This window comes from Macaca thibetana, chromosome 2 (genome assembly GCF_024542745.1).
Source record: "Macaca thibetana thibetana isolate TM-01 chromosome 2, ASM2454274v1, whole genome shotgun sequence".
NCBI lineage: Eukaryota > Metazoa > Chordata > Mammalia > Primates > Cercopithecidae > Macaca > Macaca thibetana.
In genome coordinates this window covers 110,851,022-110,876,723 of record NC_065579.1, presented here as the reverse complement: position 1 = coordinate 110,876,723, position 25,702 = coordinate 110,851,022, and the positions used below count along the sequence as shown (strand labels likewise).

Genomic DNA, 25,702 nt, shown 5'->3' with positions numbered 1-25,702 from the left:
GAAGCTTTTTCCAATGAAAAACTTGTCCAAATCCTCTTGCTCATTACCTTGAGGTGTGTGTGTGTGCGCGCGTGTGTGTGCGTGCGTGTGTGTGTGCCTGTGTGCGCGCGTATCAACTCAGATATCATCTTTCTACCTTAAATTGGGACAATGCTAGCACATTTCAGGGCACAGAAGAGGCACCCAATGAATATGACGGATACGATCTTTTCTCTTGTTCCCGTCTTTATCTTTCATTCTGTCTTGTGTTTGGGGGAACAAGAAAGTAAAGATCTTATGAAATCCTTTCAACCTCCTAAGGAACATTAAAGCTGATGGACGGTGCCAGGGTATGGTAACCACGACCCCCTACTCCAATGCTTAACTTAAAAGTTAAGTGCCATCCCTGCCTCTGTCACCAAAGCCACATGACAAGTTCCGGGAGTGCCTGGCAGCTTTTGGAGGGGGGTACCCGGGAAGGGGCGTCGGGGACAGAAGATGGGGGCCAGGTGCTTCGCGCCGCGGCCTGCCGGGAGGAGGCGCTGCGAAGACCCCTGCCCATGCCGTGCGCTTTCTGCTGCCCCCAGCGGAGGCGCCCGGGCCCCAGCCCCGGCCCCCTTAGCGGCTCCTCGGGAATGCTGGGAATGTGAGTCAGGGCCTCCGCGAGCGGGCGAGCGTGCGGGCCGGCCGGGTGGGGGCCCCGCCGAGCGCAGCGCCTGGCAGCGCCGCGCGAGCGCGCGTCTCGGGACTGCGGCGGGTGCCGCCCCCTCGGCCGCCGGCCCCGCCCGGCCCCGCGCCTGGCCCCGGCCCTCCGAGCGGTGTCCTCCTCCTTCCCTTCTTTCCTCCCTCCCGGTTCCCCGCCCCGCTTCTCCTCCTATTCCTCCGCCTCCCGCTCCTGCTCGCTCGGTCTCCGGCTCCGGCGCCGGCTCCTGCTCCTCCCGGCCGCCCGGGGCCAAGGCGACGAGAGGTTGTAAAAATCCATGTGGGACGGCCCCGGGGCGAGCATCCGAAAGGTGAGACGCCGACGCTGGGGTCGGGGCCGCCTGGTGCCCAGCTCCCTCGGGGTACCCGTGCCCGGGCATCCCTCGTGCCGGGTCCCCCTCGCTTGTGGGGAGCTGCAATGCGTTATCGTGGGGAGCCTAGGGGTGAACCATCCGCCTCCTCCGGGGCTTTCTCGGGCGGGGGAAGGGATGGGGCGGCCTAAGGGAGGATTTGCCTTGATGTCTAAACCCCCGGATTGGAACAAGTGCACGGTTTCCTCCGGCGCGCGGGCGCCGCTCGCTAGCCCCGGCGGCCCGGGCCACCTCCCGCAGTCCCTCTCCGGCAGCCACCCTCACTGCCATCGCCTTTCTTCTCTCAGATCCCCCTTTTCTGCCTGGCGTCCCCTCTTGCCTCGAGGGGTGGGGTATTAGCTGGGGCGGGGGTCTTGAGCAACCCCAAGCAGAACAAAGTGGAGAAAGGTGGAGCCCCAGCCCAGGGGGTGGGGTGGCTGGCTGCCTGGGTGGGCTCCGAGGGGAGCGTGTGTTTTTTTAAAAAAAACCCGTGTCAGGGAAAATGAAGCCGATTTATGGGGAGGGCTAGGGGATGGTGTATGAAAAGGAATACGATGTGAAATTGAACTGAACGGCATTCCTTCTCTCCTCCTCCCCATCTCCTAATTATACAAAAAAGGGATACTTACGAAGGTGTACCTAATTTAAAAAAATACCATACGAGCCTTTGAAAGATCATCTTAGGACAGTGAAGATTAAGAGCTGCTTTGGTTCGGGGTAATAAAATAGCGCTCGTAAACTCTCCGTTCGGCCCTGCCTTATTTATTTTGTACTTAAGGGTCTCTGTTCTTGCCGGAGAGGGAGGGTCCGCTCTTTTAGGAGTCGATCGATTTTAGGCGGCTACCTGCCTTTGCTGGATGAAAGGCAATTTACTCCCGGAGCGGTGAATTGTCAGTTCCCTCTGTGATTGACAGCCACACCTGCCACTTACGTGGGTAGAATGGGGACCAGTGGAACCCAAAGAACCAATCAATGCTCGGGAGAGGAGGGCAGCTCCCACTTGTCATGGTTAGTTTCCTGGTTGGCTCTTTAAATCAGTGGTTTTACTTAACCATTGGTTTCCACCTGGTATGGGGATCCAGCTGTGAGAGGCAGACAAGCGGGAAGAAAACTCTTTGAAAATGGACTTTTAGAAGCAAGTATATTTGACCCGTGTTTCCTTGTCCTCCCCATCCCTTACCCACCACCCCACTGATTATTAGTTGTTGTAGTTGCGGATGCCAAGGCCATTGGCTTAAAAATGAAAATGAATCTGTGTAAAGAAGGAATTGGGGGAGGGGGTGTTAGAATTGCCCACCTATTTCTCCAGAATTGCAGTCTTTATAAGAGACACCATGTGCCGTTGAGCTATCCGGAAAAGGGTGTGGCACTTTGTCTCCTATGGTCACTCTTGTCCTTGTAAAGTCACATTGTTTCTCAGTATACAGTACTTGGGTCTTGGCTCTACTGGATGGATTTATAAGATATTTTTGAAGCCGGCAAACGTTCTTTATGGGGAGTCACATGAATAGAAGGGATTCTTTTAGTTCTGACAGTTAACTTCTGGAAGTGAGGGCTGCCTTGTTCTCTTTTGCAGAATGTCAGTTTGGTGGTGGTGGGGTCAAGTCATTTTCTTTCTGGGGAGTAGTAGAGTTTGCCTTTTTCTCCTGTAAGCCATCTTGTCTCTTTGCTTCTGTGCTTTAATAAAATACTTTTACAGTTTTGGCAGGGAGGGGTGTGGAAGGTGATGGTGTCATGATTTTCACCAGCAAGACTTTCACCGGTGGGTGAATCATGGGTGAAGGACCAGATCCTTCTCAACTCACTACTAGTGAAAGGCTGATTTTTCAACACCCTTCTCCCTGAATTCATTTAAAAAATTACTGATTGATCCAAAGAGCTGTCACTTTATAGAAGCTGTACCTGGATGCGAACATAATGCTGTGAATTAAGCATTTCATAAACAGACTGTGAGCCAGAATATACTGATTAGAATGGTTTTCATGTAGAAGTCGGGGTTGTCAAAGCAGTATTATTACTATTACTATCATCATCGTTATTATTGCATAGGCAAGCACTTTGTTAAGTACTTTATATGCATTATCTTTTTTAAACCTTGTGGAGCCCCTGTGAAGTAGGTACTATTCTTATGCCCAAATTATAGATGAGTAACTAGAAGGAATTAAGTATCTTGCCACAGTTTAGTATGAAAGCAAGAACCTGAGCCCAGGTTTGTCTTACCCAGAGCCCATGACCTTGGCCATGGCCTTGACTTCAAATTTGGGTTGTGTAGTCTGCATGTGTCCAGTCTGAAGTGTAGGTTCTCCCAGCATACGTAGAGCTAACCCTCTTAAGAGTCCACTGTGATTCTGACAGTCCTTTTATCAGCCTGTTTTGCCTTTCCATTTTAAGGCTGTGGCATGGGTCAATAGGCAAATTTAGTAACTTTGTTTATTATATATTTCCAGTAGAAACATAATAAAATATAAAAAATATAACATATGATAAAATAAAAATTTTGACTCGATAGAAATTTAGTTCCAAACTTAATGATGATGACTTAAAAGAAGGTAAAACAAAACAAAATTCACACTCTTCCATTTTTCTTGACACCTTAAATTTCCAATTGGAGTTTTAAATAGATCTTGGTTGAATAAATGCTCCTAACATCATTCAATTGTCTCCCCACCAAGGGATTAGGGTTTTATTTTCTTTGTTATTTACAGAGACCGTTTTCTATTAGTGATTAGCTATAATGATATTTAAAATTATTCTTTTGTAATAGCATGACCCTCTTATTTTATTTTTTATTGTTTTTTGAAATGGAGTCTTGCTCCTGTCACATAGGCTGAAGTGTAGTGGTGCGATCTTGGCTCACTGCAATCTCCGCCTCCTGGGTTCCAGTGATTGTCCTGCCTCAGCCTCCCAAGTAGCTGGGATTACAGGTGCCTGCCAGCATGCCTCTCTAATTTTTGTATTTTTAGTAGAGACGGGGTTTCACCATGTTGGCCAGGCTGGTCTCGAACTCCTGACCTCAGGTGATCCTCCTGCCTTGGCCTCCCAAAGTGCTGGCATTACAGGTGTGACCAGCTCTCTTGTTTTTAATATGTTGGAAAAGCTACAAGATGTAAGCCTTATCAGTCTCTTCCCGTTGGTGAAACTCAGTGGTGAAGGTTTGCCAAAACAGGTATCCTGAAAAATAAGGTGAATGATGTTGGAGTCCACAAATTTACCTAAAGAGTCTTTGACTCTGGTTAGGTTGACTTTTGTACAATCTGCATTTGCTTGTTTTACTAGGACATCCTCTAGCCCTTTTTTTTTTTTTTTTTTTTTTTTTTTTAAATCTGCTAACCAGTTAACATTTTGGCTGGTCCATGGGGCACCTACTTGCCAGCCAACAGTTTCTGTTTCAGCAATGTTTACACTATTCCTTTATATTTTATTGTGATTTTCTTAGTTTAGAAACATAGGATGAATGGAAAACACAGAAAAGCACCAATATTCATGGTAATGTGGGTCTCATAAATTTAAAATAGTTGATCCAAAGGTAGAAATCACTGGATGTACAAAACATGGACATTCTTTAGCCTGTTCTTTTTATGTGAAGAAAAGGAACAAAGCGAATGAAGATATAAGACATGCTAACATATATCAAATGATAAGATATATTAGTCAGCTTTGGCAGTGTAACAAAACTCCGAATTACAGCAACAGGTATTTATTTTCACACTCATGGGTCTTCAGGTTGACCGTGATTTGGCTGGTATAGGTTGGGCTCCTTGGGGTGGCTGTGCAGAGGCTGTGGGTTGGGTTCCAGTCTGCTCCACATGTGTCCTGGGGCCCAGGCTGAAGGGATGGCAGCTACTTGGGGCATACTCTTCTCCTGGCAGATCACTGGAGCCAAGAGGCAAACTGCATGAGCAAATGTCACTTTCACTGATAACCTATTTTGGACAAAGCACTATTTTGGACAAAACTTGTGTGTAAAAGTAGACTCTGTTCACAGTAAGGGAGCGAATATCTGATGAACTATGATCCAGATTCCAACAGCATGTAAAAATTATGGTGAGAGGCTTTTCTAATTTTTTCTTTGTCTTGGGGAATGCAATTTTCATCCCCTTACTCCCATTGCTGGCTGTGTGACATATAAACCTGGTGCTTAACTTCTGCATTTCAGGAATATACTGTGTTTGATTTTAGAGGGCTGGCTGTAAAGCAGGTTGGTGTATACATATGAATTACTTAAATTATTAAGGCATTATTTATTAGAACCTACTGTGTTCCAAGAGACAATGTTCAGTCTCTAAAAACTTTGGTGAACACAGTTTTTATCTGATGTGGGTCCTGCCACCATGAAACTTATCATTAGGAATAAGTGTAAGGAAGGACTTCTTGGATGCAATGGCATTTTCCTGGACCTTAAAGCAGGGAGAGTTGGAGATGCAGATAGAGCAAGGGATGCTATAAAAACGTAGGGGCACACATGGATATTGAGTTATTCCACTTGGCCAGAGAGTAAGAAAGGTGAATAACAACAACAATAATAATTATAACAGTAGTATTTATAGCTTAACTTCTATCGGGCAGTTAACTATGTGTTAGGCACTGTGCTTAGCACTTTCCATAAGATATTTATTATTGGGTAGGCATTGCTGGTTGCCTACCCAACATTCATTTTCTCCTTTCTAACTAGAAGAAACCCAATTTTGTCTAAGATAGAAATAAGCCCACCTCACCTTCCCAAGACTCCCTTGGACTTACAGTGGCCATGAGAGTTGAGTCTGATAATGACATAAGTGGAAGTTGTTGGGTGGAGGCTTTCCTGAAAATGTGGTGAGTGGGACACACCTGGTTGTTATACTCCAAGAACTTTTCAGCTTTTAGCTTCTTGCTGCTGAGATCATCGGTGCAATGCCTGGAGGGGTAGCAGCCAACTACAACAATGAAGATAAAGTCATGGTTTTTATTTTGTTTGTTTGCTTTTGAGACAGGGCCTCACTCTGTCACCGGGCCTGGAGTGCAGTGGCACGGATCTCAGCTCACGCAGCCTTGATTTCCCTGGCTCAAGTGATTCTCCTACCTCAGTCTTCGTAGTAGCTGGAACTACGGGTGTGCACTACCATGCCTGGCTGATTTTTGTATACTTTTGTAAAGATGAGGTTTCCCCGTGTTGCTCAGGCTGGTCTTGAACTCCTGAGCTCAAGTGATCTCCCTGCCTTGGCCTCCCAAAGTGCTGGGATTACAGGTGTGAGCCACTGTGCCTAGCCAAAATCATGTCTTACAAATGGCAAAGCTGGAGTCTGGAAGGATCTTGGTCTTAGTGACATTGTTCATTCATAGTACCAGCCCAGAGTGCCTTCCCCTGTACTTCTTATTGCATGAAACAAAAAAGTTCTTTACTTGTAAGCCACTACTTATTACTTGTGGCCACATACTCCTCACTAATACATACCTTCTCAAGAAAACCCTCAAAGTAGATGCTATCACCTATTTTGCAGGTGAGAACATTAAAACTTAGAGGGGTTAAGGACTTGCCCAACCAGTAAGTGGAAGCGTTATGGGTTCAAAACAATGTCATTTTGACTTTCAGGATCATCATCTTGCCTCTGGCTGGGCAGGATAAGTACTGTACTGGAGATAATATTGGAAAATTAGGCTGGAGTAAGACTGAGGAGGCACCTGGATTCCTGATTGAAATATCTGAGTTTGATTTCATGGGCTAGTGAGTATAAAGCCATTGAAAAAGACAGAGACCAGAGGTTGGGAGTCCACTGAGGCTTGAGTGCATGACATACATGCTTTAGTGCGAGTGGAGGTGGAGGGAAAACTGGGCATGAAACAGAGCTGGGGACATGAGAAGATAATGGAATTGAGTGAACCCAAATCATAGTTCCTGTTAACCTGAGAACAAAATGAAAGTCTCCTGAAGACTAGTATTCACTTCTACCGATGGCTTCACATTTGCCCAGAAGTAGGGAATGAGTAATATAGAGAATTGCTAATGGGATATGAATCACTATTTAATGCTGTGGGGTGGGGTCTTCTACTCATTGTCAATACCATTTATTGAGCCCTTGATGACCTTGTATTACATGACTTTGGTCTGGGTCTGGCTCACTGTGCCAGTTAAAGGTAGCAGAGGTGAAGGGTAAGGTCAGAAGGTGCTGCAGTGGTACATTAGATTCTGTCCATGGACTTATTTCTGCTAAACATTCTAGACCTTCCTTGCGCGGTAGATTGGGGTTACTTTAACTGTCTGTGTCTCCTTTTTTTCTTCTCTTTACTTTTTAAATCTGTACAATAAAGGATTTGGTTTACATTCATAGTTTTCAAATGTTTTTCAGCTGTTAAAACTTTTTGTTTCCTAAATAAAAATTTATCTGGACCCTCAGTATATTTATAGAAAGCAGAGCTGTTCTGGAAATTTAGGGTCCAGATTTATGTTGCATGAGGTATCTTTACGTTGAGGCCACTGCTCTAAAATGATACCTACACACCCTTCCTGGTCCAGGATTATGTGAATCTTATAGCTGTTCAGATGTTTTATTTGTGCATCATCTTTAACAAATCCCTTTGTTATTCCACAGGTTGTGTCTTGATATCATCTGTGGTAGAGACTGTTAATGTTCCCCATAGCCACTTTCTCTTTCCTTCCAGGCATATGTTGTAAGTGGCTTGCATCACTTCCATGCTAGAACATTTGATTTCCAGTGTGAGAGCACCCAGTGCTCTCTTCTACTGCAATGATTATGGAAATGTGTGTTGAGATGGAGCCCTCCATCTGCCTGGGCCTTTCAGTCACTAAATGAACACAGCTTCCAGTCAACTGGAGTTGGACATATAGACCAAGAAGTAAACTTTGGTTGTTTTAAACGATGAAGATTTTGTGATTTTTGGTTTCTGCAGCACTTTTCTGCTTATGTTTACTGATACGTCATCTTTGAGCATATCTGCTAAACTTTATGTAACTTACTTTTTGGGTGCCTTCTGGATTAACCTGAAGCCTGGCCAGCTTGTCCTTACTTTGTAGTTAGGAAAGCAGTGGGCTGGCACCTACATCTACTGTCCTGTTCAAATAGATTCTTTGAATTGAAATCTTTATGCTCAATAACATTCGTTTTCATGTTTAAAAAGTGCCTGAAGACATATTGTATAGTGCACCTTACTGTTCTTAAAAAAAAAAAAAAAAAAAAAAAAAAAGCCTTTATGCCATGTTGCTTTTTTGTTGTTTTTTTTTTTTTGTATTTTTAGTAGAGACAGGGTTTCACCGTGTTAGCCAGGATGGTCTTGATCTCCTGACCTCATGATCCGCCCGCCTCGGCCCCCTAAAGTGCTGGGATTACAGGCGTGAGCCACCACACCCGGCTGCCACGTTGCTTTTTTAAGTATAGAATCTATGTGGCTTAGAAAGGAATAATGACTATCAGTTACCATAACAATGGCTGTTATTAATTAAGTAGTGATTAACTTATGAAGTATTTATTGGGTATCTACTTTGTGATAGGCACTGGGGGTACAGAGATGAACCACAGATAGTTCCTTACTACTTGGAGCTAATACTCCAGTTGGAAGTGATGGATACATTTGCTCTGTTATATGAAGAGCACCACTTATTGAGCATTTACTATGTGGTAGGCACTGTGCTAGGTGCTTTATATCGCTCATTTCATATTACCTATACCGGTAAACGTATTATCCCATTTTATAGGTGAGGAAACTGAGACTCAAAGAGTTTGATAAGTTCCATGAAGGCAGGAGCTTTGCCTTTTGCTGTATCCCTGGTGCCAAGATGTTCTATAAGTATTTGTTCAATGATTGAAGGAATAGAAAAGCTTGCTCAGAGTTAATGCTGTGGCAGAGCCAGAATTTGAATCCACCTCTGCCTTACTCTCAAGGCTGCTAAATTATCACTAGAGAAAGTAGAAACAGTGAGTGGCCCCACAACTGCATCAGAAACAATCACCAAGCCTTACAAGTGTCAATGCCAAAAGCACCAGGAACTCTAAGCTGTCTCACTTTCACGGCCAGGGCCGAGCCTTCTTTGTGATTTTCTGCTCATTCTTTCAGCTGGGGAAGTCCAAGGCCACTATCTCACTGACTTAATTGTTCATATAATTGGTTACACCTCTCTTGGGCCAGTTCATCTGCTACTCCAGCCTAATTTCTTCAGCAGTTGGCTGGCCAATTCCCAGGGCGTGCCTCAAGTTCTGCTGTTAACCTCTTGGGCATTCCTTCTCCACTTACATCTTCCAGATTTGTTGCTTTGAAGTTGCACTTCCTCTGTTCTTGAACTCATGTTGACTCTGCCAAGCAGAGTTCACTTGGTCAGATCCCAGAAATACCTAGTTGCTGGCACCTAATCGGCACTCAACAAAATTAAAAAGAGAGAGACAGCGTGTGTGCATGGAAGAAGAGAAGAAAATAAATAAAGACAGGAAGAACTTTCAGGAAGGAACTAAGTGATTATTTTTTCCTGGAAGTCAATGGTGAGATTATTGCCCCACTGGATGAAAAGTTGGAAGGGCATCTCTGAGATACACCTGAAAACCAAAGGCCAGCCACAATGTTCATAGATACCTTATACCAGCAACTTAGTTTTGCTATGGTTTATTTTTCAGTCTTTTTTGCTTACTTGATTATCCTGTGTGAGTGTGTGTGTGTGTATGTATGTGTGTGTGTGGTCTGATAGCATTAGCTCTCTTTTCCTGTCTTAATACTTTCCACCCCTAAAGGTAGTTGTCATTCTGTTATTTCAGGGCATGAATGAGTTGCAGGCAGCAAAGTGCATTTACCCTAAATGCATTAGGAGCAAACTATTAATTCAAGGCAACTTCTTAGTGGGTCAGAAGACTAGAGCTTGAATGGGAATTGAGCAATGTGACTGTTCTTTAAGAATAAGCTCAGATCCTTATGCAAACCATGAAATATTTCTGCTAAATGGTATGACTAATTACAGTAAGAAAGAGTGGGGTTTCATACAAGAAATTGAACCTAGTTGTGCACTGTGGTTACCAGTTCTTATGTGGCAAATTTCTCTATAATAAGATGGGTGTGGTCAGGCTGGGAGTTCATCCTCTATGGGCCTGAGGTGATTGAAGGTGGGTTTGGGGTCTGGGAGCTGCTCTGGCAGTGAGAGTTGAGCAACTCTGCAAGATGTGAGTTTAGGGTGGTCCCATGATCACTGGTTATTTTCTCAGTGATACTGGTGGACATCAAATTCCTACCAAGATGTCTTTCTTGTGCCTGGCTTGAGGCAGATTAGCCATGCTCCGTTTTGCCAGCTGGCTTCAGCTGTCATCACGTCAAGGAGCAGCCGTGATTCAAGGGGCAGGTTCCGAGAGGAGCAGGATTGTTGACTCTTTTTTCTACATTCACGTCTTAGGAGAGGATTTTTGATGTCTTTTCTTTCCTTCTGGTGATGTGTGTTTTTCCTTCCCTTCTAAGGCTGTAACGTTCCTTCCTCCCCCTTCTTTGTTTTGCATTTTGACCCTTTATTCGTATTGTTCCTGAAGCCTCTCCCTGACAGGAAGCAGGAGGTTGGGTAGTGAGTGGGATAACAGCGTGGCATTTGTATGGGCTCGTTGAAAATAGGTCCTGTTTGATGCTGAGTGGATACAAAAGCACCTGGGTCTTGGTGGCTGCTGTTCATCAGGCTTGTGAGTGTGGAGCAGTTAGTGGAGGCACGCAAGGGGAATTCTTCACCTTTTTTGTGAAAGCTGAGAAATAACTCTCTTTTTATACATGGGCTTTGAATGCATTCATGGGCCACCTTGAATTCACAACATGAATAGTTGCTTAGAATAACTTCAGAGCAGATTCTTTTGGATACAGAGACATAGCACTGACCTGGGGTCACAAGCCCTAAGTTCCCTTTCTGGCTTTGCCACTAGCTTTCTCCTTATTTGGGATCTCTGTTTCTCTATCATCTAGTCCAATTTGCTTCAAAGGCACTCTTCTAGACCTATTATATATATATTTTTACAAGTTTCTTCATGCAGAGGTTCAACTAAGTAATTATCATTTTATTAGTTATTTTAACCTGGAAAACAGGAATGGCTGGTGTTCTTTCATAATAGACATTAGTAACAAAGAATTAAGCCATTCTGTTATGTATTCATCATATGAGTGTATGCTTGCTTTGTGCCAGTCTTCTTCTGGGAATGGGGTGTGTATGTGTTGGGGGGACCGTTAAGAGAGCAGGTAATTTTGTGGGGAAGCTCAGGGATTGTAGTATCTAGAGGAGCACCAAAAAGTAAGCAGGCAATAATGGATGCTCTCTGGGGGAACATCCAGGCTGTCACGGAAGACTTAGGAGAGTCATGGATGAAGAATGAAGGAAGGCTTCCTGAAGAAAGTAGCACCTAAAGTGTCACTGAAGGGTAAATGGAATTAGCCAGAGGAGGGAGGATTTGAAGGTACAAATAACAGGGGGAATAGCATGCACTAGGTCCAAAGGTAAGCAAGAGAATGTGAGATTCAGGGTTCATAGAGGTAAAGGTAGATAGAACTGCAGAGCTGGAGTTTAGCTTGGCTCAGGATGACGGATGGTAAGAGGAGCCAGAGAGCGTGACAGGGCATGAGACCCTGTGAGCCATTGAAGAGTTGGGACTCAAGCTTAAACCTTCAAGAGATTTCAAGTAGGGGACGGATATGATCAAAGACTCTGACTGCTCTTTATTCTCCTTTTATTTCACTGTCATGGCAATAATTACCTACTTTTGATGCTTGTGGGAGTATGGGGCTTGCTATTGGGAAGAGAGGGTGGCAAGATGACCTGGAGAACAATAGAAAGATTGATTATTATGGCTTTGGGACTCCTAGCAATGTCCATTCTGATTCATTGACCAAACACAATTTATGCAGCCTTAATAATTTTGAAAGATCATTTTCCCAGTGAGGAAAAATATCTTCTGGTAAAAATTTGCAGTGGGACTCCACACCACTTGTTGGTTTTGAGACTCTTTCCAAATATCACGAAGGACAAAGTTCATTTCAGCAAATTTTAAGCAGAGCACAGAGAGTATACGTTGTGTTTTAAAATCTTTGTAGTTAATGGGCAGAATGAAACTGACTGCGTTAGATTAATCGAGGGGAATACTTGGAGTAATTCATAGTGTACAGCTTCTGAAAGTGGTCTGAGAAAGTTCATGAATGGAAATAGTTTCATTATTCCTTGAAATGTACAAGATTGGGAGTTATGGGCCAGAACACTATTCAATGCCCCATGTATAGTGGCTGCCTCTGACTTTACTTTGGTATGATTTACACTCTTGCACATTATACAGTAACACTGTTAAATTGCCTTTCATACATTAATCTTCTGTGCTGTAGCTTATGAACCACCATTCTGAGCTACTGTATCATGACCTTACTTGCCAACAAGTAGTTTTAGTTCATCAGCATCACCATATTTGCACAACAGAATTTGTGCAATCACCTGAATATTTCTTGAATTTTGTCATTAATTTATAAGTGGAAAATGGAAAAATGTAGGCAATAATATAGGGATAAGTATTTAGCTCATGATGTAATTGAGCCAAACAGTGAAACCATTAGGCATGCCCAATATGGCTAGTGGTTAGCTTTAGTCAGATGCTTTGAACTTAAGTTGGCCAACTATTTATAGTTGTGAGTGAAGTTAAAGGCTATATATGTATGAAATGTTGGAAAAAAGCTTTAGGGATTATATTAAAGAGCAAGATGGAATTTGGGATTTTATCATTTATTTGTTTTTGGGAACAGTTTCCCTTTTTAACATGTAATTCAAGGTAAGTTTTGTTTGTTCAGCTTTTTAAAAAGTACATATTCAGAAAGGCATTTTCTACAAAAGCAAGGGACAGAAATTGGATTTCTCATTAGTCTTATTTATGAGTCCACCAGAGTATGTAACCTAATCCTTTGGTTTGCTAGTCAGAATAGGTGATTATTATGATAAAATCTCTGTGTATTTTGGCAAGCAAGTAACAAGAAATCAAAGCAAAATAAAATGACATTTGGCAAAGGATTTACCTCAATGAGAATTTCATGATCGCATGGTTTCATTTGTTAAAATGATGTACTGTGGAACTAGAAAAAGACTAAATGAATCCTAGTCTTTGCCATAAACCTTAGGAGGGTACATTTGTAGCCAAAGAGAGAAAGGGATACGGATAAAATTTACCAGATTAAAGTTTGTGTATAATTGACCCCACAGCCCTCTAATTCCTGAGGTCAGGAGGGAATGGTGGTTATCTGTCTGTCCTGGGTGGGTCTGCTTGCTATCTGGGGAGCTTATCTAACTTCTTTTGTGGGCTCAGCCCACCTCTAGGCAAAAGATGGAGTTGGATACAGAATTCCAGTTCTTTCTAATACCTCTTGTAGTTGGTTAAATGATGAGTGCTAAGTCATGAGAGATGTTATTCACACAGAAGATGGAAAGAATTGGCTCTTAGATTTTTTAATCTCTTCCTGAAACTGAGAGACGTAGTTTATCTTCTATAAAAAAGGTGGATAATTGTTAGACCAGAAATTCAAGAAGCTCATATTAAGTATCTACTGTGAGTCAGGCACTGTGCTAAGCACTTTTAAGAATTATCTCGTTTAATCTTCACAATAACTTCATGATCTAAGTATTATTTTTATTGATGAGGAAAGTAATATTTAGAGAAATTAAGAAACTTGCCTCCGTGTCTTAGTTGAGTTTCCCACAGAAGCAGACCCTGAGACAAGTAATTACTTGGGACATACAGGGGTCACTAGTGAGTGAATGAGGGTGCGAGACAGGGAAGTGAAGGCAGCCAATAGATGGGGCATTGTTAAGCGAGTTGTGCAATGGCAGCTGGTGTTTAATCCCATAAGGAAATGGTAGAGATAGTGCACAACACCTGCCTTAGGGTATTTTTACACAAAGTCTAAGAGAGTAGGGATGTCTCACCACTAGCTCATGTCAGTTGTTTTTTATTCTTTCCTTTTTTTTTTTTTTTTTTTTTTTTTTTTTTTAATACGGAGTCTCGTTCTGTCTGGAGTGCAGTAGCCGGATCTCAGCTCACTGCAAGCTCCGCCTCCCGGGTTTACGCCATTCTCCTGCCTCAGCCTCCCGAGTAGCTGGGACTATAGGCACCCGCCACCTCGCCCGGCTAGTTTTTTGTATTTTTTTTTTAGTAGAGACGGGGTTTCACTGTGTTAGCCAGTATGGTCTCGATCTCCTGACCTCGTGATCCGGCCGTCTCGGCCTCCCAAAGTGCTGGGATTACAGGCTTGAGCCACCGCGCCCGGCTCTTCTTTCCTTTTTTTAAAATTTATTTATTTTTATTATTTTATTGTGGTAAAATATACATAACATAAAATTTACTATTGTAACCATTTTAAAGTGCACAGTTTGGTGGTACTAAGTATATTTGCAATGTTGTGCAGCCATCACCACCATCAATCTCCAGAGCTTTCTCATCATCCCATACTGAAACTTTGTACTAATTAAACAATAACTCCACATTCCCCCAGCCCCTGGAAACCACCATTATACTTTCTGTCTCTATGAATTTGACTATTCTAGGTACCTCATATAAATGATATCAGCCAATATTTGTGCTTTTGTGGCTGGTTTATTTCACTTAGCATAATGTTTTCCAAATTCATGTTATAGCATGTATCAGAATTTCATTTCCTTTTTTTTTTTTTTTTTTTTTTTTTGAGACAGAGTCTCGCTCTGTTGCCCAAGTGGGAGTGCAGTGGCACAATCTTGGCTCACTGCAACCTCTGCCTCCTGGGTTCAAGTGATCTGCATGCCTCAGTCTCCCAAGTAGCTAGGACTACAGGTGCACGCCAACATGCCTGGCTAATTTTTGTATTTTTTTAGTAAAGTTGAGGTTTTGCCATGTTAGCCATGCTGGTCTTGAACTCCTGCCCTCAGATGATCCACCCACCTTGGCCTCCTCATTTCTTTTTTAAGGATGAATAATATTCCATTTTATGTATATGCTTCATTTTCTTTATGCATTCAACGTCAGTGGACATTTCGGTTGTTTTCACCTTTTAGCTATCATGAATAATGCTGTTGTGAACACTGGTATATAAATATCTGTCAGATTTTTTTAAGGGTGGTTAACTCTGGGACTTCTACACCCTGCAGGGGAAGACTAGCTTATCCAGGTTTAAAAGATGCTCTCAGGCAGAGATTCTGATATTGGCAGTGCCTTTGGGGCACTCTAAAATGTTCAGGCCAGAGGGACATTGGTAGGCACTTAGAGCATCTGCTTGCAAGATCTTAACCTAAGTAAGTGGAGAAACTGGAATTTGGACTCTTCAGAGCCCATGCTTTAAACTGCTCTACACTGAGTTGCCTTTTAATTGCAAGTGTAAAATAGTGCTGAGATATGAAGATGAAGATGACATAGTTCTTGCCTTCAAGGAAGGTACAGGGTTGAATCATCTGTTTTGCAAAAGGTTCAAGTGAAGACAGGGGCATCACTTGGTGCAATCTGTAAGTCACACAGCCCTTATAAGATGGAATCACAGATAGCAGGAGGTGGGTGCATGTGTTGCCTTTCTTTTGGTGGGGAGGCATGCTTGGGTCAGGCACAGCTGGACTCTTCCTAGGGCTGTGCTCCAGGACAGGCACTCACACATGTACTGATCATATGAGGTCCAGCCCACGCCCATTGATCCTCGCTGGCATTCACTATTTGGATGGTTTGTACAACTATGTCACCTCCTAGCAGGATTTATCCTCCTTTTGGCTTTTCCAGTGATTGCCTTCATCTCGATGTCCAAGCACCAGGAGCAGCTATTTGTCAGTAAAGAAATCAGTGGTCAGGAATAATAAAAAGAATACATTTGGAGGCAGTTAAAATAGTTGGTTGTATGCGTCTGTGTCTGAAAATAAATTATTTACAAATGATTTGCATTTATCTGGAGACCTAACAGAAGATATTCTGTCCCTGAATGGAGGATATTTCCTAGTTTGGTAATCTGCAGAGGAAGAAAGAAATGAGAGATAAATCAATGAGAAAACGCTGTCCTATATTTTAACCTGAAAGTTGCCTATTTTGTTTTAGCATTGTATTTGTGGTAGTTGGGTGTATTAGTCAGATATTGCAAGGTTGTGCTGGGCTAACAAAGGACTTCCAAATCTCAGTGGCTTCTTTCTCTCAGGGGTTGTCTGTGATTCTGCTCCATGTTATCTTTATTCTGGGACACAGGCTGAAGGTGCCTTTCTTGGACAGCCTATTCTCCTGGTAGACAAGAAAAAACAATGGTTTATCCACAAGAGGGCTCTGATAGCTACTGTTTGGTTATGGCATTTGTTACTTCTGCTCACATTTCATTGGCCAAAACAAGTCATACGGCTAAGCCAGGTGTCAATGGAGCAGGAAAGATGATCTTCCCACAGGAAGGAGACTGTAGGGATGGGCTGGCTAAAGGGGGATGGTGAATATGTTGAATAAATTATGCAATTAACTGCATTGGCTAAAGTTTTACTTTCATGTGCAAAGTTTTTTTTTTGCAACCTTTTTAATCAATTACTTTTTTTAGACCCATTGCAAGATGTGTAAAGCTGTTATTTCTATTTTACTCAAGAGGAAGACAGGGTCTAATTTAAGAAAACAACACAATGAGCCTGTGGTCAGTATTGATGATGAGGAGGATTGTACTGAGTATTTACTGAGACTCAGGCACTGTGCTAAGTACTTCTGCCTTCTCTCATTACTCACCTTATTTTTGTGAAGTAGCCATTGTTACTCAGATACTTACTGAGGCTCAGAGAGGTTTGCTAACTTGCTCAAAGTTAAACAGATAATAAATATGAGATTCAGGACTCAAATCCAGTGTATGCTTAATCACTTAACCAACGTTTCTCAGACTTAGATGGTATCTTTTTTAATGAAAATAATTTCTTGTAGAACCCCAGGGTTGGGTTAAATTATTTTTATTGTAATGATACTTTAAATTGTGTAAACATAAAGCTGGTGAGTTTTATTTTTAAGCTCTTACACCTTTTTAAAACTTAAATCAATTTAGAAATAGAGTATATGTCATATTACAGTACTAATTCAAATTTACAACATTAATTTAACTGCATTAACTAAATTGCTGCTTGTAACTAGAATGTGATGCTGACTGTTCTGGACGGGTTCTTTGGCATCTTCTGGTCTACCCTGCTGTGCGCTGGATGATGATTCAATTTCCCCACCATATTCACAAAGTTTCATTCATTCTGAGGAATTTGACAATCCTTAACCTTCACCCAGTGAGAACACGTCCTTTAGATCCCCAAGACCATCTTATTTCCTTTCACATTGACTCAGTGATTCCTCAGGGTACAGCTTGATATTCAAAGTCAGTGGGCATGGCGCTGTGCTGATCAAGAGTATCCTTACATTATTTGTTTTCAGATTTCTGAAATAAAAACATATTAAATTCTCATTGGATTTAATTCTGTTAAATTCTCATGAGATTTGCAGATTCTTTAATATGCATAACTATGGATCTGACTCCCCTCCTTAGTTCTTGTCCAGGTTAAAAAACTGGATTTTCCTTCTCTGTTACTACACTCTTTCTTCCATAGGACTCTCTCCATCTGAGACCACACTCTATCACTCCCAGAAAGGCCTTCATCTGTTTCCCATGTTCACAGCAACTGGCAGCCTTGCACAACATTGGAGTTGTTAATGTGAACCTGAGTAAAGAGGCTGTGACCCCCTTTTAAATGGAAGGCTTTGGACCTCTAGCATGTCAGAAACCACATTACAGATTTGTTCTCTAGAAGTATTTGTTGAATAGATCTGAGTTATGTCCTGTAATTTCCCTTTTTATTTATTTTTATGTTAGATAAGCCTACCATTATTCATTCATAGACAAGAGATTTGACTCAATTACTTGATGATTTACTTACTGCACTTACTGACTCTCATTTACTCTAATTTCCGTTGTTAAAGGGGTTTCTGCATACCATTCAGCACCCTGAACTTGATCCTTGTTAAAGCCTGCAATGTGACTCTTCCGTGGGTATCAGTCATATTTTTGAGAGACCTCAGAGTTAGAATGTAATGTTTATTCTTTCTCTTCTTTCCAGAATACATAGATGAATGCTTGTCTCCATAATTTGCACATTGGAGCCATTCTTTATCCCTCGTTGATTGTGGTCTTTTTTTTTTTTAATAGCTTACAATCTTTGCTAAAATTTTTCCTCATGTATGTGATTATGCCTATATTCTTTTCTAGTAAAAAGCTATTTACACATAATCCTTATACCATTGTAAATGTAGCAAAATTTTGTGTGATTGGATTTTTAGGGCCAAGAGGGCAGAGTTGTTATTCTATCTTTCTGTCATTTTCTCAGAAACATCTGTTAGTTGACAGATAGAAGATTTTTTTAGTATAAGACCCAATAATTCCTGAATATTCTTTTTTGTAAGTATACTGTAACTAAAGCTTTGCCAATTGACATTTTACATTTGCAGATGAAAGGAAATGCACAGATGTTTAAAAAACGAATCTGAAAACCTTATTTATTCCTTCAGTGCAACTACTTAATTTGTTCCATTTATGAGACTTTATGAGGCAATGAAAAATGTTGTTATAATCGGCATATTTTATTAACCATCGCTGATTTTAATTTTATTTAACATCTCAAATTATTTCTTAATTTTACTGTTTATTGTTGGGGATTTTGCCATTTTTAAAATGTATTTATTTTTTAGAGATAGGGTCTCTCTCTGTCACCCAGGCTGGAGCGCAATGGTGTGACCATAGCTCACTGCTGCCTTGAACTCCTGGACTCAAGTTACTCTCCTGCCTCAGCCTCCCAAGTAGCTAGGACTACAACTGCACACCACTGCACCTGGCTAATTTATTATTTTTTTATTTTATTTTATTTTTTTGAGATGGAGTCTCACTCTGTCGCCCAGGCTGGAGTGCAGTGGCATGATCTTGGCTCACTGCAAGCTCCACCTCCCAGGTTCACACCATTCTACTGCCTCAGCCTCCTGAGTAGCTGGGACTACAGGCGCCCGCCACCACGCCCGGTTAAATTTTGTATTTTTAGTAGAGATGGAGTTTCACCATGTTAACCAGGATGGTCTCGATCTCCTGACCTTGTGATCGGCTCGCCTCAGCCTCCCAAAGTGCTGGGATTACAGGCGTGAACCACCGCGCCCGGCCCTTATTTTTAAATTTTTTTGTAGAGATGGGGCATCACCATGTTGCCCAGGCTGGTCTCAAACTCCTGGCCTCAAGTGATCCTCCCACCTTGGTCTCCCAAAATGCTGAGATTATAGGTATGAGCTTACCATACCTGGCTGTTTTGTTATGTTTTTAACTTGTGGATTTAGCTGTGTACTAGATAATAGTCTATTCCTTTAACAAGAGTTTTTAGGGGTTTCAGATTCTTAATTTAACACTTTGAAATAAATTGATGGAGTCTGAAATTTAAATAATGGAAATGATTAATGGGAAGAACAGTTAACTAATATTTGGGCATGCAGAGCCCCTGCCTTGTAGTATGGAAGACAATCAGCCTCTTCACTCAAGTACCTTGCCATAAAATATGAGCCAAGGCAGCTGAACATGTAATCATGCTAAATCTACACATGGAAAACAGTAATTATAAAATGAGTTTGGGAGAACTAAAGGAGAGAGTACTGATGTGTGGATAGGTATGTTTGAGTTTCATAGAGCTTTTTGGAGAATGTTGAGAAAGCAATTTTGAAAATCTCTGCTGTGTTAAGCTGGACTTTCCCCCTACTGATTCACATCATTATAGTATTCACAGATGAAATGGTTTATTACTGGGACTTTCAATAACTACAGATGCATAATATTGTAGCCTGCAGATCCTGGGGGAAGGCAATGTCCATTTTTCTCTCTAGTTTTAAAGAACTGGGGTTGATGTCTTGAACACTTTTGAACAGCAGATTGAGTTTGACTCCAAAGTGTCTGACAGGGCTAAGTTTAGTGAACTGAGAGAATTCTATGGCAACTTTGAGGTTTAAAGCCACTGTGTTATATTCTGGTAGCCTTGGGCTTGTCAAGGTTAACTTCTGTGGATCATTAGCTGTGTGCTAGGTATTGTGCTACGTACTTTCTTATATCATCTCATTTAATCTTCCCAAATCCATACAAAAAGTCTGATATCCCCATTTTATAGATGAGAAAAGTGAGGGTGAGAGAAGTAAAATACTTTGCTCAAGGTTGCACATCTAGAAGACAGAAGTATGACTCCAACCAAATCTGATTTTGATGCTCCCCTTTTCCTTTTTAAGACACTTTGTCTTTCCTCTCTGGCTACAATTACAAAATTGTCCTGTAACTGCCATGGAAGTGATTTTAGTGATATGATGAAAATGTCATGATATTAAAGTACCAGCATCATCCTTTCAATTATTTCAAAGTTATTTTGCATAGCTCCCATGTTCCCTTACTCTTGGGTGAGAGGGCCTACTCTGGTTCTCCTCTGACTGCACCCTCCACTGGGGGAAGAGGCCAAGGCGCCAATGCATGTATCCACTTGGAGCCTGTGCCTGGTATTCTAGAGTCCACTCTGAGTACCCACAGGCCTGTGACCTCCCTGCCTAAATGACCCTGAGTTGTCTTCCAGAATCTGCTTGGGATTTTTTTGCCCAGTCTATCTTCTTGGGGGCAAGCCATGCTACCACTGTGTACATCCCTAGGTTTAGGGTTATGGAGGGGCACATATGTGTGACGTTACAGATCAGGTGTCAGCAAACTACTACCCGTGGGCCAAATCCAACTACCACTATTTTTTTTTTTTTTGAGATGGAGTCCCGCTCTGTCACCCAGGCTGGAGTGCAGTGGCACAATCTCGGCTCACTGCAAGCTCTGCCTCCCGGGTTCATGCCATTCTCCTGCCTCAGCCTCCCGAGTAGCTGGGACTACAGGTGCCTGCCACCACGCCTGGCTAATTTTTCGTATTTTTTTGTAGAGACGGGGTTTCACCGTGTTAACCAGGAAGGTCTCGATCTCCTGACTTCGTGATCCACCTGCCTCAGCCTCCCAAATTGCTGGAATTACAGGCGTGAGCCACTGCGCCTGGCCAACTACCACTTGTTTTTATAAATAAAATTTTACTGGAACACAGCCATGCCTATTGGGTTTCAAATTGTCTATGGCTGCTTTCAGGCTGAAATGGCAAGAGTTGAGTAGTTATGACAGAGACCAAATGGCCCATAAAACCTAAAATGTGTTCTGTTTGGCCTTTTACAGAGAAAGTCTGTGGACCCCTGGTATAGCTGGAGCAAGCCTAGCTTGCATGCTGCAGAGTTCATGTGTATGAGGCCCATGGGGTATGGTTGGGCCAGAAGTGGGGAAAAAGGGTGTTGGTGGAGGTGTAGGGGGGCAGGCCTTCCTTCTGCCAAAATGTTTTGGTGGAATTCTGAGGAGTCTTAGTATTCTACATTCAAAATTCAAATCTCACCTTCCCCATCTCTGTATTCATCAAGGTAGGAGGGTAGAATGTATTTTATTTACCAGTTTGTTAGCTCAGTATATAACTTTAAATGTATAGGCACGTGGAACCTGGGCATCCGTTTGTACTCTTGTTCTGGGCTCTGAGAGTGTTAGCAACAATGTAAAAACCTAGGTGGCAGTGTAAGGGTTTATAATAGGAGGGAAGAGAGACCTCAAAAAGGAATTGCACATATTAATACGAAATTATAAGGTGTGGAAGTGCTTTTGGGTCATATGCGGATTATTGGACATGAGAGAGGCTTTGGGGATGCTGATAATGTTCTAGTCTTGGCCTAGACAGTGGTAACACAGGTGTGCTCACTATATAAAAATTAACCTGTGCAGGCTGGGCGCAGTGGCTTATGCCTGTAATCCTAGCATTTTGGGAGGCCAAGGTGGGTGGATCAATTGAGGTCAGGAGTTCAAAACCAGACTGAACAAAATGGCACAGCCCCATCTCTACTAAAAATACAAAAATTCACCAGGCATGGTGGCAGGCACCTGTAATCGCAGCTACTCGAGAGGCTGAGGCAGGAGAATCGCTTGAACTCAGTAGGCAGAGGATGCAGTGAGCCGAGATCACACCACTGCACTCCAGCCTGGGTGGCAGAGCGAGACTCTGTCTCAAAAAAAATATCAATTAACCTGTGCAATTAACATCTACCTTCATCATATATATGTTATGCTTTAATCAAAAGTTTATAAAAATAAATGAAAAGAGAATATATTAAAATTAGATATTTAATGTAAATAATACATATAATGTTTATATTTTATAAATATTGTAACATATATACTAAGATTAATATATTACAATATATTAAAAATAAACAACCCTTGCTCCCAGTTTCATTTGTCCAAATTAAATCCAGAATGATGGAACCCATCTGCCAGTTTAGCTGGAAGTTCCGAATCTCTCCACTAGAGCTCCTTCCCAACCTTCCCCAATTCTCCCCGTCTCCCTCTCTTTCCTCTCCTCCCTACTGCTTCGGGCTTCCACAGCCCCAAAGCGAGCGGGATATAGATATAAATCCCATATCCACATCTGGAGATGGATCTGTCCGACTAGTCCATCACATGATTACATCTTGATGCCACAAGGTGTCGCTGTTGAGGCTGATCTCCCTCGGACTGAAAGATGCTGTGCGTGCCCTCTGTGGTCCCCACTCTGTGGTCCTGCAAGGGAAGGCCAACCCATCCCCTGTGGCCAAGCTCAGACACAGTGTGCCATGTGGGGTGTAGCGGATGCTATTGGTGCCCCACCTGCATCTCCTCAGCGCTCATGGCCTGTATGGGAACATGAGGGCTTTCTCTTCGGCTTCACTTGGGAGAGCCAGGTGAGCATCCCTCAGCCCATGATGGAGTTTCTTGCCCTTCCGGAGGCGCACCTATGAGGCCGGTTCTCCACTGTCTCTCGAAGCTCCTTCCAGTTGCTTGCAGCAGAAACTTTCTTGAAAATGCACCCTCGGCCGGATGTGGTGGCTTACGCCTGTAATCCCAGCACTTTGGGAGGCTGAGGCCGGAGGATCACTTGAGGTCAGGAGTTCGAGACCAGCCTGGCCAACATGATGAAACTCTGTCTCTACCCCAAAATACAAAAATTAGCCGGTGTGGTGGCGGGCGCCTGTAATCCCAGCTACTCGGGAGGCCAAGGCAGGAGAATGGCTTGAACCTGGGAGTCGGAGGTTGCAGTGAGCCGAGATCCTGCCAGTGCCCTCCAGTCTGGGCGTCAGAGGGAGACCCCGTCTCAAAAGAAAGAAAAGAAAAGAAAATGTGCCCTCTATTGACTTCCTTCACTTCCTTGTTTTAGTTCCAAATTGTCCTCTCAGTACTTTCTGGGAATACCTTCTAAATGAACCGCCTACACTCACATCCTTATCTCAGCATCTGCCTGTGGGGAAGCCCAACTAGGATACATAGCCTTCCTCATGAGTTACAGCCGTGTGCACAGTTTTGTGCCCCACGTAAGGCTCCATATGGTATGGCGGGGTCTCCAGAAGCTTCTAGCCTTACCCACACACTTTGTCCATAGGGGCTTCTCCATGGCTACTGGGTCACTCGTCCTGAGTCCCAATCACCAACCTGGACTTCTATCTTGAAGTAATTATTTTATTTCTGGGAACTCTAGGTCTGGTGGAACTATGCTAATTTCTTCCCATAGATCTCACTTACTCTGAATCCTGGGCACCTAGGACTGGGGTGTCAGTGACTTCCCTCCCTGAAGTTTCCTGGATCATTGTGCATAAAGCCACCTACAAGATTTCACATTTTCCAAACCAGGGATCTGAGAAGGGGCAGCCTCAATTGGGTTATGAAAGGTTTCCTTATACCTTCACCAGAGGATTTAGGCTACCTAGTCCAACTCTACTTTAACCTAAACAAGACGGCCATTGGGATGACCCTTGGCCAGTCAGGTTCTCTTAGAAAAAAGATAGCATGTCTTTCATACCATGATTTAAAAAAAAAAGCATTATGCTTTGAAAGAATGTAACTGAGACACCTGATTTGAATGGGATAGACCTTGTAGAGGGTGTGCTATTGAAACTATCATCTAAGTGATGGAATAGGAAATAATAGGAATTAGCCCTGCAAAGAGAACAGCAGGAGTAAAGGCTCTGAGACAGGAAGGGACTTGATGCACTGGAGCAGCAGGAAGAAGACCCTGTCAGAGTCTGTGAAGGAGAGAGTGGCAAGAGAGGAGGCGGGGGCTGTTGGCAGTGCTCAGATCCTGTAGGGCCTCAGGCCGTGGGAAGCGTTTTGGTCTTGTCCACAGAGCAATGGGAAGCTTTCAAAGGGTTTTAAGTGGGTAAGGGGAGATATTTTGTGATTGTAATTGTATCTTAAAACAGTTTAGCTGATATTTTGGAAATAAGAGTAGAGGATGATAAGAGGAGAAGCTTTAGGAGGTATGAAGTAGCTTATGCAGGAGTCACATTGGTTCAAGAGCAGTGGAAACAACGGAGAAGATTCAAGAGCAATTTTGGAGGTAGAATGAATAAGATTTGGTAAAGGATTGGAAGTTGATGGTGAAAGAATGAATTGTTTAAGATTTTATATGTGAGTAGAGTGGTAAAAAATGTAAATACCTATTGAGGAAGCAGGCAGAAAAGGAATCAGACTGAATATAAGATAATAGGGAGTGGAAGGGACTGTGGCAAACTGGAGGGTGCATGTCCTCTCTTGAAGGGGCAGCTGCTGGTTGCTCCAACCAGTTATTGCCATGTAGAAAGGTGAGCCTGACATTGTTAGATTTTCAGATTTTTAAGGAAATGTCAGAATCTGGATTTTAATGTGAAATGTCTATCTTTGTTGGCAACTATTAATAGAAATTCTAAACAACACTGTGCTAGCTATACACAGCACATCTGCAGGTAACATCTGGCTCCTGGGCGGCCACTGCTTGTTTGAGATCTGTTTTTCATTGTGTCTTCCTTTAGAAAGGTTTTTAGAATTAGTAGTCTGTGACACAGAATTTTGGAAAAGTTAGGGATGCTGATTAGAAAAAAAAGGATATTTTAAGTTGGCAAAATCTTGGGAGATACTGATGATCTCAGCTCACACGGTCTGTCAGCAGGCCTTAGGTGATGGGCTGAGGCTGAGATCTGTGGAAATAAACTTAACCTAATTTAGAGCAGATAGCAGGAAGTGCTTTTGTCTTAAAATAGACCGTTCCAGACCATGATAGTCTGAGATACTTGAGTTAGACAGGAATCGAGGTTCTCCCCTGCCTTTTCCCTTCTGAGCTTATAGTTCAAGAGTCCTTAAACCTTTTAAGAGGGTGAGTGGATGAGTGTATGTCTTATTTATGAATCCATATGCAATTAGAGAAAGCATTTTTATAGGTTCATGAAGCCATCTTTTGTTTTGTTTGAGCCATAAGCGAAACTTACCCTTGGACTTTGAATTTTATTCATGAGGTGCTTTTAAAGTGAAGGGTGATGAGCAACTAATTTCTCGGGTGTTATAAATTTTTTTGATGTCAGCAACATTTGTTTGTTTCTGTACACAGTTTGATCTAATTAATAATTTACCCTTCTTACAGTTGCACATCACAAACATATAAGAATAGCAGGTATTTTTTTTTTTTTTTTTTTTTTTTGAGACGGAGTCTCGCTGTGTCGCCCACGCTGGAGTGCAGTGGCGCGATCTCTGCTCACTGCAAGCTCCACCTCCCGGGTTTACGCCATTCTCCCGCCTCAGCCTCCAAGTAGCTGGGACTACAGGCGCCCGCCACCTCGCCCGGCTAGTTT

General features: G+C 42.6%; 1 protein-coding gene across 14 annotated transcripts in view; it reads left to right on the top strand.

Annotated features, from left to right (window-relative positions):
• Positions 1 to 859: 859 nt before the first annotated feature.
• The window catches only part of ERC2 (ELKS/RAB6-interacting/CAST family member 2), a 981,570-nt gene continuing 956,727 nt past the window's right edge, over positions 860 to 25,702 (top strand). For 8 of the 14 annotated variants that reach the window (XM_050778496.1, XM_050778494.1, XM_050778495.1 and 5 more), the window contains exon 1: positions 861 to 992. The gene's annotated coding sequence lies outside the window, so the exon portion shown is untranslated. Of the gene's footprint in view, positions 993 to 25,702 lie in introns of all 14 variants that reach the window. The other 6 variants (XM_050778490.1, XM_050778492.1, XM_050778488.1 and 3 more) reach the window with 2 other exon arrangements.